The sequence below is a fragment of the Neopsephotus bourkii genome, unplaced genomic scaffold (assembly GCF_033783945.1).
Source record: "Neopsephotus bourkii isolate Nb327-2 ecotype Australia unplaced genomic scaffold, CSIRO-AGI_Nbou_v1 NB_1634, whole genome shotgun sequence".
NCBI lineage: Eukaryota > Metazoa > Chordata > Aves > Psittaciformes > Psittacidae > Neopsephotus > Neopsephotus bourkii.
In genome coordinates, this window is record NW_026902109.1 from 8743035 (window position 1) to 8762954 (window position 19920).

A 19920-nucleotide genomic window follows, 5' to 3' on the forward strand; every position below is an offset into this window, starting at 1 on the left:
GCCTCAGGTTGCAGTTGATGGAAGCTGTTTCCTTTCACTTACTGAATAATTTGCCCTTTTTGAAGTTACAATGAGATAATGTAAAAAGCTTTGAATACCACATAACGTGAAATGGTAAGGTATTAAACTATATCACCTGAAAAAAAAAAAAAAAAAAAGCCATTGAACATATAAGAAATAGGTCACTAGAACTAAATGGATCAACACAATTATATCGAAAATGCCCATTTGGTAGCAATCTCAAGCGAAGAGTAGACTGGATGTCTGCTTCTTTATGGTTTCTTGGAAAATTCTAACATTTTAACCCACCATTCATGGTTCCCATCTGTGCTATAGAAACAAATAGAAAGGATTTCCATCCTTCTTTTTTTTTTTTAATGCTGCAAAAGGGTTAGTATTGGATATATCTCATCACTCACAGTTGTAAACAGTGATCACTGGTGACCCTTTGGGTAACTGTGTCTATGCTTATGGGTAAAGCAAACTCTGACAGAGCTGCTAACCCAAGATCTGACTCATCTACAGCTGCTTTCTTCTTGGCAATGCTCCTCAGCCATCAGGTCTCTCTGCCTCCCCGATGCTCCAGACCCTGAAGCCAGCTGCTGGCCCGGGCACAGGACAGGTGATACAATTTCCTCCTTGTTTCAGAGCAAGCACAGTCAGCAGCAAGGAAGGACGCTGCATGGGCTCAATTGCACAGGATGAGCAGGATCCTGGGAGGAGTGAACTTTAGAGCACCCTCCATCTAAACAGTAGACGTGAGACAAGTGAGGATATCTGTCAGGAGCTCAGCTATTGGCCCAGTGAAATTAGTGGAAAGCTCATATTGCCACATTAGTACTGGGATAAAGGCAAGGATGTATGTAGGTTACAGGAATAATGTGACATTGTTACTCACTAAGGGCTACAGATCCCCTGAGGCTCCAACTATTTTGAGACATTTGGTATGAGTTGTATCCAGTCTATCTGAAACACAAATAGCTTAAAGGCACAACTCCCCCTTTAGGCAACTGTTTTGTTTTGGGGCTTTGCTTTTTAATATTGCATATGCTCTAATTTCTTAATTGCAACCAGTGTTGATTGTATAACTACTTAAGAGAGTTTCTGAATTCTGCAAAGAAAGACTTCCCAGAAGCAGCTTTCAGAAAGCAGTTTAAAAATCTTTATCTATCTCAGTGGCCCTGGCATCCTCCCACCGCAAAGCTTTCTAAATACAAATATGTGCATTATATGATGTCTCAGAAGAGGCATGTCAGCCTTGAGGGCTGGTTCCTCAGTGTTAAGGAGCCTGTATAGCAGATGTAGGGAACTATATAAAGTCAGTTGATTCCTGTACAGTGTCATGACTGCAAAATCCTCCATGAGAAGCAATGTGGAAAGCAGTTGCATTTGTGTATTCATCATGCTTGCTATGACAAACAACAGTTTTATGGTTAAATGCACTTGAATGGAAGGTGAAGTTTCATCTCCCTTCTCTGCCCTAGACTTCATGCATCACCTCAGGTAAATCTAAGAGCCAAATAGTACCTTAAACAACAAATTTATTTTCCCTTGTCTTGTATTTCCAACACAGGTATAATAGCAATTCTTCCCAACAGTTCTCTTTAGATTAGGCACTTATGCCTGGAGGTTTGCTTGGGGCTTGGAGCAATGGGAAGCCTGAAGTCAGGCAGCAACCCTTAAAGCTGTAGCAAAAGCACAACCAACAGTGCATAAAACAGGCAATAAGTGAGTGCAGTCCTACTGCCAGTGAGAGACAGTGTTGTGCTATCCCTTTCTGATGCTCTTCATTTCCCCTGAGTCACCCCTCATTTGCAGAGAGGTGCTCCTAGAAGTCAGGCCCTTCCACAGTTGTATCAGGAGCCTTAAGATTTCATTAAGCCACTGACAGTTACGACGATTTTAGATAGATAATAGACAGGTTTTATTCTGTCTATATCTGAGTTTCGAAATACTCATAGATCTGTGAGAGTAAAGTACACATACCCTATGTATAGAACTAGGAACTTACAATAGCCAAAATGTTAATTAAGGCTAAGTTAACTGAAACAGAAAAATACGTAAACCAAAATGCTTAAAACATTCTTGATATAAGCTCACAGGTAAGATTCTGAAATTTTATGAAAACAAGAAGTCAGTGAAATGATGGGGATTTTTGCTGGCTGGCAGCTTTGCACCTTAAGAAACTGCTCATGTCTCCTCTTCATCACCTTTGTATGTTATGAACAGAACTCTTTCTCAGTTTTAGAGGTCTTTATCTGGTTCCTTATTTATCCACACTTTTATATCTTGCAATTTTTGGCAAGGGTTTGACCAAACATATAACTCTAGAGTCTACATTAACGTAGTAACAGATTTAACATATACTTCCCAATTTCATTTGCCATATGCCTTAAATCAATAGCGAAATATAGGTAATCCCAAGTGGAAATCTATTTCTCAAAACAGAGATTTTGAAAAGATGGCATGACCTCTGGAGGAAAGGAGGAAAAAAACTGGACACTCAGTTTAGAGCCACCATGCAGAATTAAAGAGTAAAAGCAGCTGTTTGGAAACTAGGGAAACAGGGAGATAAGTTCAGTGAAAGACAGACAACATCAGACTGCATTGTCAGATGGGAATACGGATTCCCATATGGGTAGCTGCCAAGAGTCATACAGGCTGAGGACAGACCTTCAGGAAAGTGCACTGAGGGGATGTTCTCAGCAGGACTTGCTGCTACCGGGCAACCTGGGAGAGCTTTCTGCTTTGGCAATCAGGCACACCACCCCAGCAGGCAAAGGCACAGGCTCAGCCATTGTGCTATAACATCTTCAAAACAAATCAGCAAAGGATGGAGACAGAAGGTGACCTCAGTGATTATATGTAGCCTACACTGAGTGCCAAGGTTTTCCCAGGTGAACCAACAAAGCACTTTTGGTTTTATTATTTGTAGATAGATAGATAGATAATATATATAAGTGTATATATATACTTATAATAAGTAATATATATAAACTTATTATTTATATATATAAGTAATATATGTATTACTTATATCTGCTGTACGGACAACAATTATTTTATAATCCCCAGAAAATGAAGAACTGTATAGGTTAAATGCAAGAAGAATGGCTGGGAACAGCCACATTTCTTGGAGCTACTCATTCCTCTATGGATAAAATCATTTTGGAATTTAAGTGTGTGGGCTTTTTCCAGCACATTGAAAGATAAGACAGATGCTGGATAATGACTGAGCTGAGGCTAGACTCCAAAACATGATTGCGTGAATGATGGAAGCGATATAATGCAGAGGTATTACATGATTTATAGGTTGTGAAAAGAGAAGGGATTTTGTGGAGTTTTGTATATTTAGCTTTGTGTACAAAAAGAAAGGATTTATTTAACAGGTTGGTTGGTATAATTTAAATGGATGGTATTGTACCTTGAAAGTACTGTGTTATTCTTGTCTACTTAAACATATTGAAACTATGCTGTATTCCTTGTTACTCCCATCCTAGAGAGATGTTTTAGAAGCCTTGTATGTCCATTCTGCGTGCACAGCTCTCAAGCAGATTTTGCTGCTTTACTGCTAACAGTTAACCAAGTGCCACATTTCTTCACTAATAGTAGTAGCCACACTTTGACATACCTAATAGGAATCAGAAGACAAAAATCACATTCATAAGGAAAACTTAACAGTGTCTTTAAATAACAGTACTTGCCAAAAGAATAATAATAGAAGACATATAAGATAGAGGTCTAATGCAAACAAAAGAAAAATATAATCCTATTACAAAACAAGAATGTTTTGTATCAGTCTGGGCATTCATAATCTATGTTATAAGCATCTTAGGGAAGGACAGAGTCCTGAGTCAGTATTTCCCATGGGTTTTCTCTGCTGAAGTCCCTTAGAAATGTAATAAAAAAAAATCAGGGTGACTTATACCCCTCACTGGCATATGCTTCCATTTCTCCTTTTTTCTGCTTTTCCCTCTCTTCTTCTTTTTTTTTTTCTTTATTCTTTATGTGTGCTTTAAACTTCTCTCACACTCTCATTCCTCTTCCTCTATCTCCCTTGTACAGCTATTTTCTTGGTACCAATTTTCTTGTTCCCTTTCCCAATATACTTATTTTGTTACGTATATTCTGCTCTCCTATGTTTTTTCCAGAGATGTTGGAGATGTAGACACTCCTGATAAAACTCGGGGCTGAACTGCTTATTGCTAGGAACAGAGTAGAAAAAAGCTAAAAAGAAGAGGAACAGCTGCCTGAAATCTGTCTTTCACCCTTCCATATCAGCTGCTTCTGTGGGAATGTGCCCTGGGGCAAAGGGATGAGGAGAATTCACTGTGAGGGAGGGGAAGGATGTAAGAAGCCCACACTTACATCCAGATTTAGATCTAGGGGCTTTTCACGGATCTAAATTGTGAACTACCCATGAGTGGGCTCCTAGTCAAAAGAGGCAGTAGTTGCTCAGGTTGGGAATTTAGAGCATTTGGATCATTTTCCAGACACACCTCTCTCCAGGTTAATTATCTCACATTTTACACCCAGAGATGAAGATCACTTGATGCACTGAGATATTATCCAAGGATTTGGGGGATTGGATTAATAATTGCTCCATTTTGAATACCAGCTGCGATTCTTCCCAATTATGCTAAGAAATGTTAAGCCTTAAGAGAGCCTTAAAGAAACAAAACTCACCAAATTTGTAGGCGACTGTATAATTCAGAGGCTTTGACAGACACCAGTTGAATCTAGCTTTTGTGTGCAGCTCCCACGATCCAGGGTTAATCAGCCAGAACTCAGGCAGAGAATGAAGTAAGCCTTTAAAAAAACCCTACAAAGCAGAAATTACCAACCAACCAACCAACTTTTCTTTCAACTCTTCAGCTTATCAATATTTCTGAGGCTTTAAGAGTTACCCTGCTTTAGTAAAAATGTAAAGCTATTAATAGACATCTCCATAAGGAATTTCTTTGTATTGATTCAATTTCTTAATCCAATAGATTTACAAGAGTCTTCAGAAGAGCAGGTATACCTTGATCAATCTAAGACTTGTATTTTTTAAAACAGAAATGATGCAAAGTGGAAAATTAGACAAACATTTGTCCATTGAGGTAAATAAACAGCAGAAAAAAAATCAGTTCATATTTCATTGGTCTTTGAGGTCTTTGGAGAAGCCATCCCTACGTCCAGAGCCAAGCAGTGCAAATGTGAATGCTTATTTATGCAGGTAGTTGCTGATGTCAAAAACTGTCAGTGTCCTCAAGGTGGACCTCAGACCAGAGCATATTGCATCACTATCCACTGGCTGTTGACAGCTCTGGTGACATGATATAGCAATAGATGAAGAAAAATATTCAGTAGACGATCTACCTGTTTGCAGTAAAATGGTTAAGTTTTGTACTTTTGTCATGTGGTAATTTGATTGGAAATTAATCGGATTATTTTTGACTGGCTGTGGTTAGTGCTATTGCCTGTTTGGCTTTTATAAAAGTCTCCATAATTTAGGAATATTTATTTAAGTCACCATAAAAGTATAGAAATTGATGTAATAGAAATTGATAGTAAAATTACAGACAGCTGGGTACAGGATGAAATGAAACAAATTTACCCAAACCCATTATCTTAGGAAAACTTAAATGCCAAATTAAGTATCTTAGGCTAACAGTTTAAATGATCCAATTTAACACCAATAAAGGTACTTTAGACCCAAGTCCTGTTTGATTTATACTGTATGAGCATGCAGAGGAAAACATCTGCTGACAGTCTGGGCCAAACAGGGATACCAAGGGGACAAAGCAGCTTGGATCACTGCACCTTTCCATACCCGTTTCACATATTCTTAACTGTTCTTGATGGAAACTTCATGGGAGTAAATTACCAAGGCACAATTGATTTTTATCCTGGAAAATTGTGGAGGGACAACATTTATAATGGATAAGCATACATAAGGACAACTTTTTTTAATTTTTTTTAGGCTTTGTTGAACAAAGGAGCAGCACTGAGGCATTACATAACCCTGAGAGATTTTAGTTTCAGATGATGACAGCTATGGCAAACATGGGCCCTACTACCATCCACAAGGCAGTGCACAAGCAGCAGTAGGCTAGACTTCATGATTTCTTTCAACAGACCATTTTGTGTCTGAGATGCTGAAACTGGAAACATGAGAGCAGGGGAGGGGACACTGGAAAAGGTAACTTCGTCTGAATAGCATTAAAATGGAGTAAAGGTGGCAGTTCATCTGCATTAGGAAAGACAGCATTAGGCACACGCTCCTCTCTCCTTCTTTCAGGTGGTGGCCATGGGCAGGAGAGCAGCTGGGCTCTGCATGACCTCTGCAAGGTGCATCCAATTCATCATTCCTCTCCCAAAGAATTCACCCCAGGAGGAATAACTCTTTTACACAGCAAACAATTCAACCTGATATTTTATTTATTTATAGGTGTAAGCCAGTGTAAGACCTAGCACCTACAGTTGGAGACTCCTTGAGACAAGGATCAAGTCTCTTTTCTATTTCTCATTGCCTCTTTGGCCGCAAAGAAAATTTAACTACAGAAAAATCAATACAGATCTAAAAAACTTATTAATAAGAAGATGATATTTGGTTTTTCTTGTCTATGACTATTTTGATTGTCATTGTCTCATGGCTAGTATTGGCCTAATAAGTTTTAATATTTCTAATTAGTTTCTGTTATGCATGGAAAGCTAGAGGTTATTTTAACTTATGCATTTGTATAATCGCTTCATGGTCGCATCTCTGTATGAAAGTGATGATTCAGAAAATTTTTCTTCATAGCAAAGGTATTATTTAGAAGTAGATTTCATCAAAAAATGCCTATTTTTTTTTGTCCCTCGGTTTTCTTTGGATATTGGCTAATGCATTAAATGTAATGTGCATATGTTTTACATAGTGATGCCACTTTGTGAATTTTATTTAATGATTGTTTCAGAATATGTTTCTTCGATTCATATAAATCTTCCATGCTCACAAGCAGAACCGAAGAAAAGGAAGAAATTTTGTTTCAATGTTTAAAAGCTTTGTTTCACAAATTTACAGTATGTGGTTAGGAAACTAAAGTCAAAGAAATAAGAACAAAATTGTTATATGATAGACATCAAAAGATTTCAACAATTGTTCTGAAAAGCAAAATAACTGAGTATGACTGTAACCCATAAAGAATGATGATGCTGTGACTTTCACGCAAGGCACAGTTCCCAAAGGTCCTTGACTCTTCTTGCCATATGTAGATATTTTATACCTTTTCCCCTGTATTCATGAGGTTTGAGGACTTTCCTGACAAGTGTCAAGCTGGAAGAGCATATCCTTCTCTTCCTGTGGGAATTCAGGCAGTGGGGAGAATAAAGATTAAGCCAGGAAAGTTCACATCAGGAAGGGAGACACTCATTAAACACAAATAAACAGGACCTGGCAGATAGAAAAAGCCCCCCTTGACCAGAAGAAAGGATAATGGAAAGGGCAGATACTTAAGTGCAAAGCCAGGAATGATGTGGGGCACTTACGTTTGCTTTAAACTGAAAGGTGTGCTTCAGCTGGGCACCACAGGACCAGACTAGAACTTACCCAAAGCAAAATCTCCTAAAACATGTAGTGTCTGGATGTCATCCAGCAGCTGTACACCAACTGCTGTCCTTTGCAGATTTGGTCCTTTGAGCTGTACTCATTTGCTAAGGTCAGAATAGTCTATGAGACCAGGACTTCTTGGGATACAGGCCTGGAAGAAGACCAAAAGTCGGCAGGCTGGAACTTAGCTGACTAAGATACCTCGAAGGGTAATGCCTGGTGAAGCATCAAAATAACTACACGGAGGCTTGATCCCTCTTCAGTCAGGGGAAATAAATAAGATATGCTAGAGGAACTAGAGTGAAAAGAAAGAGTTGATGACCTGGCAGAAAGGGGAAGAGGGAACTGGAGGGGAAGGGTGAAACTAAAGAGGACTCACAGATATTATAGCTTGAAACTGTGCATATGCTTTATGTCATAACAAGAGTTTTACCAAACATTTGCTTTGATGGGAAAGCAAGATAATGTCTCTCCAAAAGCTCTTGCCGTGTAATGAGATTTGTTTAAAGTGTTTTTGAAATAATGCTGAAAATGCTTTATGTTTCACTGCTACCAAATTAAAGCTTAGGGAGTTAGACTCGCAGCCTATTAAACTTCTGTTTAGCATGCACATTTTAACACAGATGTTTCAATAAAAGGGGTTTCCATGTAATTATCTAATGACTTGCTATGTCAGTCATGATAAGTCCCAGGTTTGTAACTTGCTCCTGAGAATTAAACAGAAAATAAATATACCAGTTCTTACCTGATGCCCTTCCCATTTGAGATGAAAGCAGTAAATAGTCTCATGGATGTATCTGATTTGATTTTCATTGATGAAAAAGTAAATCCTATGAGAGACAAAACTAGGCAAAAACATGTGCTATTTTATTTTCATTCAGTCAATTTTATACCATGCTGGATGAGAATAGACTGACACATTTTCAATTTAACTGCATTCCTCAGTTTCTCCACTCCCAATATTTTCATCCAAAGAGATAAAAATGGTTGCAGAACTGTAGGTGTGGGCATTTCATGCCTGAACATTACTTGACTGAGCAACAGGATAATGGGATACTTTCCCCATGTCAAATCTCAGTATGAACAAATGCTCCCAAGGAAACCAAGATGCTTACAAGAATCAGCTGAGAAGAAATAAAGCAAGTCAGGTAGCACCCAACCAGAGACATACAAGAGGAGCAAACAGCAGTGTTTGAGAGACGTAACTTAACCAGGAGACAAGCTAAAGTTTCAGGAAGCTGCATTGGGATAAACTGAGACTGAGGAGTAAATTCTTCTGTCTTCAGCATTCAGTAATGTGCATGAGATGTTGAAGAGCTACTTTGGCCATCGTCTTCACTTGTGATGCCAGGATAACCCTAAATTCAGGCCATTACCTCCTGCAAAAAGGCAAGCTCACCCTGTCTGGCCCAGGAAGACTGTGACTGTGTTCCAGTCTGCAGAGCGATGCTGCTAGCTGATTAACCGATGGGCAGGGAAGGGGGATTTGGCATACATCAGGACCACAAGGAGTAATACCCCTGTGGTTTACTGTTTGACGACAGCTCCATCACATCCCATCAGTCTGTTATCGCCTAGAGGTGCCAATGTAACTAAGGCAGCAAAAAAGTATGGCCTGTTTCCTACATAAGTCTCTGCTTCCCCCATCATCTCTATTACTGCTGGTGGTAGCACAAAGGCTCTTTCCTCCCAGTGAGAAAAGATTTTTCTAAGCAAACAAGGTATTTTCTGAAAAGTTTGTAAAAATCAAGAGTTCTGCTTACAAGAGCAATTGAATTCTTTCACTGTTCCCATGATCAATCCTTACAGACTCCCAAATAGGCAGATTTATAGCAAAGACTGGAAAACAATTTACACATACAGATTTCTGTTCAAAGCTTTATTCATGTACTTTCACGACAGCAATCAGGGACTCGTTTTCACTCTCTCCCCTTTTGCCATACAGATATGACTCTGTACCTCATAGTCATTGCTATTGCTACTTGAGACCTTGCACAGTTCTCAGCTGCATGCCTAGGGCAAGCTTAGAAATAAAAGCTGCTGGTTTTCTGAACAACAGTCAGTGAGGCTTTCCTCCTCCAAGGGGGAGGATTCCTCATGGTAGACCCTCACTGCAGGATGCCTGGGAAAGTCTCTGTTTAAATTGAAACCCAGGCTTAATTACTATTGTGTTGCAATACTGAAACATACATATAAAACCAAAGAACAGATGAAGTATCTTAACAAACAAAAAGAATATTAAGTGGAAATTACTAAAAATATGAAGGTAATATTTATGTGATGCATCATCCAAAAATTGTATGAATACTGTGCCAACAGAACCTTAGCAAAATTAAAGAAAAAAAACCCCAACAAACCCCCCCAAAACAAAAAAAAAACCACAACCCCACACAAAAACCCCCCAATATTTGCATTTCCTTACCAAATACTTTACAGTTATCAGGATTTTTTTGCTTTTCATAAAAAACACATTAAAAGAAGAGCTCATTGTCATTGTGCTGTTGCAATATTCACACTAACAAGACTGTCGATTGTTTCAAAGAACTGCTTCTTTGAAGGAAGCTACAGTAAATTGTTTAGGGAATTCACCATTCAGCAGTTCCCTCAAGTGCTGCATCCATCTTTCACTGATTAATAATGAAGCATTAATGAAAATGTTTCTATGTCTCCATGCGCCCACCAATTGAATGTGGTGCAGAAAAAATACAGCCTTTGGAAATTGTTATTTGTCTCACTTGCCAGACAAGCAGTAGAGAAATTCCTTACTGGGAATATTGGTAAAACAAGACCTTCATTTAGGGGATTCAGACTCTTAAGGATGATTCTCAAACTGACATTTAAGAATAACTGATTCTCAAATACCACATTAGCAATCAAGAAATCAAGAAATATAATTAGCTCAGCATGCTCTGCTTGAAACTAGTACTGTAGCTATCAGCTGCACCAAATGCCAGAAGAGGAGAAATGGAGCATTTGTTTTTCATTGAAATAAATAATATTTCATTTTATTAAAGGCATGAGAGCTTGAAACATTAATAATTCTGAGAAACTGCTGGAGCTAGCTTAGATCAGGGTGGATTTTTCTCCATTATCCGAGCAAATTCTGGGAAAGCAATCTGCCTTTTGTTTTGTTTGGTCTGTACTAAACTCATTGCCATGACATCATGCAAGACAACCCGGCAGAATGTATGGTAGGTTATTAATATGTTTTCATTCCTTTTATGTACAGAAGTTACTGAGATCATGGTTTATATGTAATTGCATAATGCATTATTTGAATTGACCTTCTTATTCCAGAATTAAGTGCCAGGATGTCAAGCAAACAGACCATGAAAGCCAGTACTTCTGGACACAGATGGTAAAGCTTATGTGTAGCGAGAGAGGAGTAATTGGATGCAAGGTAGTAAACATTTACTCAAATCCAGTCAACATTGGTAGTGCTTTAATTTAGCAGCTGCTTTGAAACTTATTTGAGTATACAGTGGTCTCAGATCACTGCAGAGTTGAAAGCTGCCGCCCTTCCTGGATTTCTTAGCAAAGAAGATATGGATTAAATCCTAAATGTGTTTGGGAATTGAAAGATACTATATACTCGAAACTGATTGCTCCAGTATATAATGTAGGACAACAACTAGCTTCTACTATACCTCTTCTGCAAGTGAAAAAGGGCCTTAAGTTCTTAACTGTCTACCACTTCAGCACTTTCCGCAAGTATCTTTAGTGTATTTGAATTTATAGAGAGAGATGAAGCACAAAATCACACTTCCTTAATTTGCTCAGTGCCAACACCACACTTTTTCCCAGTACAAAATAAAAGGAAGTGACACCTTTCATGACCTTGGACCTCCCCATCACTAAAGGCTCTGTCCCTGCAAAAATCAAAATGTTCTGTTACCCTGGGGAAGCAAGTCACTGATCTGTTGCTGATAAAGCCTTACCTCAGTCGACAGGCACTTAAAGCCACTGGTAGTGTGAGAAGTCTGTTGACTGATAAAGAATTCATAGGACCAGAGACTGACAAGTTTTCTAGAATAGGCAAGAAGAAGTTTGAAATGTTCTGGATTGGAGAAGAGCAACATGAAAAGTAAATGTGTGTTTCATGAGGAGGAGGAGAGCAGGGAGAGGCGTTACAGGGTCATAATGCTCTTAAACTGTGAGCCAGTATTCCTAGGTTCCATGGTCAGATAAATAGCAATGTATCAATTTAAAAATGCTGCTCTGAAATGTCACCTTCATCTCCATTGATCTCTATTACCAAACAAGTACTTCACTGTCACTTGTGACAAAAGGCATTAGTCAATACAAAGCTCCAAATAAACTTGAAGAAGACAAGCAAACTCTTCTCCCTTAGCTGCACACAACAACAATATAAAAAAAGCATGAAAAAGCAGGGCACCAAAAAAGACTTCTAAGACTGAAAGTAAAAATTTAAATATTCTATTCTACACCTGTCAGGATTATAAAAAATACTATGGGTGTGGGTGGGGTTTTTCATCTTCTGGAAAGGATTTTTTGTCTGGATGAGGAAATAGCCCAGTAAAACATTTTAAGCATGTTTACTTTGATTCCAACATTACACTGGGGTAACTGCTATCTACAAATCTACTGCAAAGCTGAAATTTAACCAAGATGTTCCAAGGCTTAAGTTACATTTGAACCACTGAACCATCTTAAATGAAACACTGAGAAAGAATTGGTAGCTGGGAGACAGCAACCATACAGACTATTTCAGCAGCCTTTCAGACATCACAGCCTCTATCGCTTCTTATGGAAATGTTCAAACACAACATGCCCTGGCATCTCTCTGGCTGCATGACCAACTATTCACCTAGAATGTAACTAGAATGTGTTCCTCTCTATAATTACAGGCATACTCTGGATGACATTTTACAACAGGCAGGTCTGAGGCATATGCCTCAAATTGTATGTGATCTCCCATTTCAAACCCAGGCATGCATTCATGTTTTGTACGACAGATAAAACTTGTATTTTGGGTGAAGCCAGGCCAAAGACTTGCTCACAGATCACACGCTGGAGCTCTGAGCTTGGGAAATGTATCTCTAATGTTTAAGCACAGCTGATGATGATTGGTGGGAGAGGGCATTGTTTATATTTACCCCATGGCTGTTTGGCAAGGTTAGTGCTCACTTTTCCATCCCAATAGCCTATTGTGATATTTTTTCTTTGAGCAACAGACTTTGTGTTCATGCTTGAGATAGATACACAGTGTTGTTACATGTACATAGTGTTCATTCCAAAAAACCTGTTAGTAAAACCAAAGTGAGTCAGTCGCAGTGTGCAAGCACTTTTCACCATTTGCCTGCAGTCAGCCTCTCCCAGACTGTTTCTCTGGGCACATTAGCTGTGGAGGATTACCTCCCTGACTTTTTGCAGACCACAACACCATTGTGGAGGCATATAAAGTGAAAAACCTGGTTGCAGGAATTGTTATGATCAGTTTGGGAATGTACAGCCACACAGGAAAAAGAGCAGTTTTGAAGGCATTCTTGTCATCACTCAATATCTATGTGAGGAGCTGAGAATTGTAGCACTGCTGCAACCGCTAACATATCCATGAACTGCCATCGCATCTGCTTGTCAGGGCTTGGGTATTTCAGAAGCTGCCACCTAAGAGGACTCTTCAGGGAAGTGATGTTTTTCTGTTCTTTCCTTAAATCTTGAACTGAAAGCAAACGGTAGCTGTAAATCCTCCTGATGGTTGCCCACTCAGAGGGGCATCTCCATAGCAGTGTAGGCTGAGACACAGTCTGAAGCAATCCTTTCTGTAACACAGCCTCAAGACTGCTTTTCTCTAATGACTGACACATCTTTCATGGCAGAAGAAAAGAAACAGAGGCAAGAGGGAGGATGTGCATGTACTGGCTCCACATCAGTCAGTACAATGCAAAGGGAAGGCTTTAGGACCCCTGTGGGCCATTCCAAGCCATTGTCCTATAGCTTTTCATAGTTATTTCCTGTGCTCTTACAGTCTCCAGCATAAATGCTGAACTATAGCTCCTGGTCCTTGTTTTCCATAAATATTGCAGTGGAAAATTAGCTGAATTTAATTACAGTTATCATGAAATAGCAAGCATTAATCTGATGCCAGTAGCAGCTGTATTTTGCTCTTTTGAAAGCAAGAAACTATTTAAAAACTATTTCATTAAAAGCAGAAAAACTATTTTAAAAACAAAGTGAAAAGCATTCTATTTATAGAGTGGCATTATCCCAGTAAACACAAACACCTCAAAATAATAATATCCCTCTAATAGGATGCTATTGTAGTAAGAGCCTTTCACAGGATCAAAAATCTAGAGAAACAGTTAGCTGGATCTAAAATAGAGAGGAAAAACCAAAATATATCCATTTTCTCATTTCTGCTATTTAGGCTGATGACATGCACTTTCTGTAGAGATGCCCATCTAATTACAGAATCATAAAGTTCTTTAAATGTGCATAAATTGCCCTAATTCACACATCAGTTCCTCCTTTGCACTGCAAAAAACATGTCAGTGCAATGAGGATCAAGCCCTTTGTAGATAAAAAGCAGTTTGCTTTTGAGATCCTCTACTCATTAGCTTTTCCACTTTCCCTCCTCCTCATGCCACGTGGGATCCATCTGGGATTAGGTGTTAAAACACAAAAGTGCTGTGGGCAGTTCCCACCTGCAACCCCTGAGGACAGTGGGCAGCACACCGTGCCTCAAGGGTGGTTTAGAGGAATGGCTGCAGATGATTGTGACTGCACTCAGAACCTTTTGTTGACCTGTCTCCTGCCAGAGCTTAGGGTTCTCTACCAGTCAAATTCTCCTATATATTATTTGCATGCATAAAACTAAAAAGGTATATAGCCACTGAAGGAGTTCTGATTTAGGCAGTCAAAGACACTACAAACTGCATAGCATGTGGAAGATCAGTTATTCATTGTTAGCCATTGAATTATAATTTAGATCCCATTTTTACCTTTGTAGAAGCTGACAATCTCATCTTTTACAAGCACCCCTTCTAAGCTGAAGATGCAGTTGTTACGATACAATTACCACTACTTATGATAAGACTACACACCAGACAGTGCAGCAATTTCATAAGGATGTGTCACATCAGTTATGAGAACCACCTGGGTAACTATGTCACAGGTAGTGGGAAACACATATTTACTGCACAGCTATACATAATTATAAATTAAAATAATAAATGCACCTCACTCATAGTACAAACATCATCAAGCACACAAACCCCCAAGACTTCTTGTCCTACATTCACTTGAGACAGTCTCATAGGCCACTTGTCCATAGCCTGATGGGATGGTCCATGAGACTTTCAGAAGCATTTTAACAACCAGTTTATTTTCCTCAAAGCTGAAGTACACAATAAAATATGTCAAGGTAGGGTTGCAGTGCTTTACAGACATGGAATCTGGGGCATGAGGCCAAGGTAAGATACAGCTTTGCATAACTCTTAAGTTATAAAGCAGTTTACACAGATTGCTTTTTTAACACTGGTACTTTAAACTCTCCTCCTGCCTTTCAAACCACTTCTGCTGCTTCCTAAAGCTTCTCAGGAGAAGCAGCCAAGTTGTAACATATTTCATAAGCACTGGGGTACTAAAATGCAAAGCTCTAGGCCTCTTCCTTTAAAAGATGAAAAAACTTCCTGTGATTCTTTACTACAGTGACACAGAAAAACATCAATATCAGGCAAATAACTCGGAGCAATGCAAGCAATATAACCCCCTTTCTCCCCCTTCTTCCACCCCCCAAGCTAAAAGTTGAAGTTAAAAACATCCAATAGGAGATTATCCAATATATTTATTCCTCCAGGCCACATTCTTGCATTAATAATTCTCTAACTCCTGACACACTGCAGTGAGTACTTTGCACTGGTTATTTCCTCCCTATTTTGACACCTCTTAAAGACAAGTTTGAGACACAGTCCTGTCCTCCCAAAATCCATTTTTTTAGTTTCCATATGTACTTCCTAAAGGATCCTAAACACCACAGACATTTGCCCAGGACATACACGGGTTTGGCAAGTAACAGAAAGCACATACAACAAAATGTACACAGATTTATAGATGTGCCACTTGGCATCACAGTGCCAGTGAACCTGCCTACATTGAATTGCTTTCAGATAGGGAAAGGGAACACAAAATAGCTCTGACTTCGAAGGCAAGAAGAAAAGGATATATGTGCACACATACTGACTGCTTCCTCCACACTGCATCCCCTTTCTCTTCACAGCAAACAGCCCCATGCCTGCCTTCATCCCCATTACAGCAGAGTCTTTATCCAAAGCCCAGGTCCAAAGTCTTCAGAATTTGCTGAAAAGTTTAGGCAAGTGTAATGGTGAGGAAGAGATGCTAAACAAGGACTACCCAAAAATATACCTGTCTTCTGATGCAAGTCCCACTGCCTCCTGTTTTTCTTGGATGACACCCCATGCGAATTCCCACAAGTAAAACTTTATTTAGCAATAAGATAAATCACAATTGTCATTGACAAAAAACAAAATGGCTGATCATCTTTAAAGTAAGCCCTCTGAATTCTAAAAGTAGTGCCTAGGTCTTTGAGACTCTAAGTTTAAAATGTCATGCCGCATATACACAGAGAGACAGAACAGGTCCTTGAATGAATGAGTGCTGACAGCTTTAAAAAAAAAAAAAAAAAAAAAAAAGGCCAAAAATTAAGCTTTGGTTTTGGAGCTCGCTGTGCATTGGAAACATTAACCTACTTTGGGTAAAGTTTGCTAACTGAGCAGCAGAGAAAGCAAGCAGGGCATGCTAAAAAGGAGTTGTGTATAAGTTCTTTCTCATGTGTTTAGAGCTGTAAGGACTAAACACAATGAGAAAAATGCAACTGAAAATCTGGCTGCCCTCCAAAATGTTAAAGCCTTTGAAAGAGCCCTGTGGTGAAAATGAAGCTACTTAACATTTTGATTTTTCCTATCTGTTTGGAAAAAAAAAGACTAGCTTTAATTATAATTACTGGTCAAAAATTGGGAAAGTCTGTGTGTGTGTGTGTGTGTGTGTGTGTGTGTACATTTTGGCACTGGTGACTGTAAAAACCAGCTTTAGATTGTTTGCAGGGTTTCAGATACCAGTTTGTGTTCACCATGAGGTACAAAAATTATTACTTATTGACCTGTTAAGAATGGTGCTGCTGACATTTCCATCTCATTCTGAGGATTTTTGACATTTCTTGAGTAGAAGAAGGGATAAGTAAGTATGGACCCTGAAACACACTGAAAATTTTTATCATGACAAAAGACAAGCAATGCAGTGGATAACAACTTTTAAGGCATCATTTTCCTGGTGAAGTTGCTTACCCTTAAGGATTATTTTTTTACAACTCTGCAATAAACGCTTCTAAAAAGGACTTTCCAACTGAGTATAAAGAAAACTCATATCCCTCTTTAACACAAGTCCATCGACTTTTCACTTGCAGTTTGCCTCTTTATGCTAATTATCATATGCCCTCTATTATAGGAATAGATCCTTGCAGGGGATGCAATTAATGATGTAGAAGATACTTCCACCCAGATTTCCCTTTTTCCTCCCAGAATTTCTAAGTTTTTGGCACTTTATATTTTTAAGAAAGCTTTTAGTTTAGAATGTGTGGCATCGTATTTTACAGAGCAGGAGTCTCTACCATATCCCACATAGCTGCTGATGAATTTCAAAGGCTTCTTTCCAGATAAACATCTAAAACTCTGGATCATTATCAAGCTCACCCAGCCCCCTTTATTCTGGAAAGCAGAGGGCTGCGTGTATGGATACAGATTGTATCACAAGCAGTCAATGGTTGCATCTCAGGCTGCTGATTTTAGACAGGTCAGAATTCACATCAGGAAAGACATGCTGTCTTGATATTTCTGTTTCAGAAAATTGAGATGTTTGCAGAACCAGAGAATACAGAATACCACTCAGCCTTCACCAAACAACTCTGAAGCCCCTGAAATGCTTGCTTTAGGTTTGGAGCAGTAGTCAGATGTAAATGCTGATTACTTTTTATTTAACCCACTCAGCTGAAAATAAACCTGAGTATACTGTACTGAAGCTTTGTCTCTGTTCAAAGCCTACTAGAAAATGACATTTCTATTTATTGCATATACAATTTAAAGAAGTACAGTGATAAAAAGAAACAAAACAAAACTCAGAATGCTGTGTTCATCATTCCTCGGCATTTTAGACTGAGCCTAAAGAAAGAATTCATTAATGGGTGAGGAGGAATGGTAGGACAGAAATGATGGAAAGACTGAAAATTATTCTGAAGTCTGTGGGGGAAAAATCAGTATTACAAACTATGCCATTGCCTGTACAGTGGCTGAAGTAAATTAACAGGGACCTGTATAAATCCATGCACAAAAAGTTATAGCAGTGCAGATACCAAGATCTGCATCACATTCCCAACAGCCCCCACTTGCCTATGCATTAGCATGTCCACTTATATACAGCTATCACACAAAGTCCCTGGTAGGATTTTAATGGGAGAGGGACTTTTCTTTCGCTCACTCCCTGTCATCCCTCCCCCCTGACATCTATGGGGTTTAAATCTCAAATACCTTTGGGCTTCTTTGGGAACTAAACAAACTACACATGGGGCATGTGCTGCCTCTGCTCTACAGTATACAGTGCATAACATTCGATGGTGATTCCAGCTGGGCTAATCCCAGCAGAATCTACCAGATTTTCCAGTACTCCTTAACAAGAACATTTCTAATAGGAACGCTGAGAGGTAAATGACCTAAACACAACACACACAGAATATGCTTTACGCTGTTTGTGTCACTCAAATTATCAGCTCAAGTCTGCCCCTCATTTAGTGCTACCTTCTCCGCAACCTGTGTTAATGCCATTTTTTTAATAAAGGCTGCCATGAGCTTTCAGACATTCCCAGGTTTCTTCTGAGTGAATAATTGACTCTTACTTTCCTCTGTATAAAGTGACTGAGATATCAGGAGTGTTTTCAGATCATCTGCTGGAAAGGTGCTTTGTTGGAGAGGGGTTTGCACACTGCTTTACCAATGAATCTGTAAAAATTCCCCTATGCATTCATTGCAATGAGTAGGTGCTTGACAGTGAGAGAGGAATGTTTTTTATAAAGAAAAAAAATCCTAATGAATGTTGAATGGGCAATATTGTGGTGAATTTGGTGAATTTAAAAAAAAGCCATACCACCAGTATAAAAAACCAATCCATAATGGGGACTGAAAAATTATTTCTCAAATAATATGGGGAATTAATCATAAAAGAGAGTCAGACTTTTCCTGGGAACTAAGTTTAATTCCACTTTAAGTTTTCATCTTTAATTGCTACTTCAGGGGTAAATGCTTCTGTGACTCTTGGGAGAGCACTGTAGGCACCAAAAGCATTTCTGAACAGAAATTTCAAACACCTGAGGGGTCCTTTTTCCTTTCTTCAAAATGGGCTTCTCTTTTAAATGTGAAAGTGTTTCTGGGAAAAGAAAAAGAAAAGGAATTTAATTTGTGGAGATTTTTTTAAAATAACATTCAACAAAAAAGATTTAAAGTGAGAAGAGGTTTTTTCAATGTTTATGGGAAAACTCTTTCAAACACAACTGAATAGGAAGAGAACAAACAGGGAGGCAGGAAGAGATAAGGACAAAATCTCCAATTCTGTTAATTTTTTGTGCTAGGATGTAATTATTCTCCTGTACCTGGGAAGAACAATGGGACACAGGGAATCTATACAGATAAATCCTGCAACTTACCCCTGTGCTTAGAGAGGACGTTGAATGAGACTCACTCAGCAACAAATAACACCAGGCTTGGCTGCTAGGGGAAAGCATTTGCAGGAGTGCAGCTGCGTTGCATGATGTGCAAAGGTGAGGGATGCAAGGCACTGGGAGCAGGCACTGGAGCAGTGCTGGGAAAGGAAATGTCATTGGAGCAGCAGCAGGAGGGGATCAGATTCCCCAGTACTTAAACTCTGTGCAGCAGATGAGGCTTTTCTCCCTAAATATAATTATTGCTAAACTGCCCAGGCTTTCTTGAAAAGCTGGGAGGGCTCTATTCAGACAAATATGCATAGAAACAGCTCCACTGCCAGGCACTTGTTAATTAGCTATCACCAAAAAGAAAAAATTGATTAAAATCAATCATCAGAAGTTAACTTCAAAAAATGCTTCTGCCAGCAAAAGCAGAATAGCCCCTTCCTGGATAGCTCAATATGCTTTCCTCTAGTCCAGTGTGGACTAGAGACTTTAAGATAAATTGAAATTAAAACAGTAAAGGTACAGAACCACTCAAACCCCCAAGGTTACAGTGACCAGAAGATGGGAAGAAAGGGGGTGATCAGGCCCCAAATTATTCCCATAGTTCCTCTACAGT

At 39.0% G+C, this 19920-nt stretch overlaps 1 long non-coding RNA gene across 1 annotated transcript; it reads right to left on the bottom strand.

The window, feature by feature from the left end:
- Positions 1 to 7028: 7028 nt before the first annotated feature.
- Positions 7029 to 8391, bottom strand: LOC133223265 (uncharacterized). Its single transcript, XR_009728510.1, has 2 exons — positions 8319 to 8391; positions 7029 to 7324 (listed from the first exon to the last, which is right to left on the bottom strand). It is a non-coding gene; the product is annotated as an uncharacterized LOC133223265 (long non-coding RNA).
- Positions 8392 to 19920: the final 11529 nt, after the last annotated feature.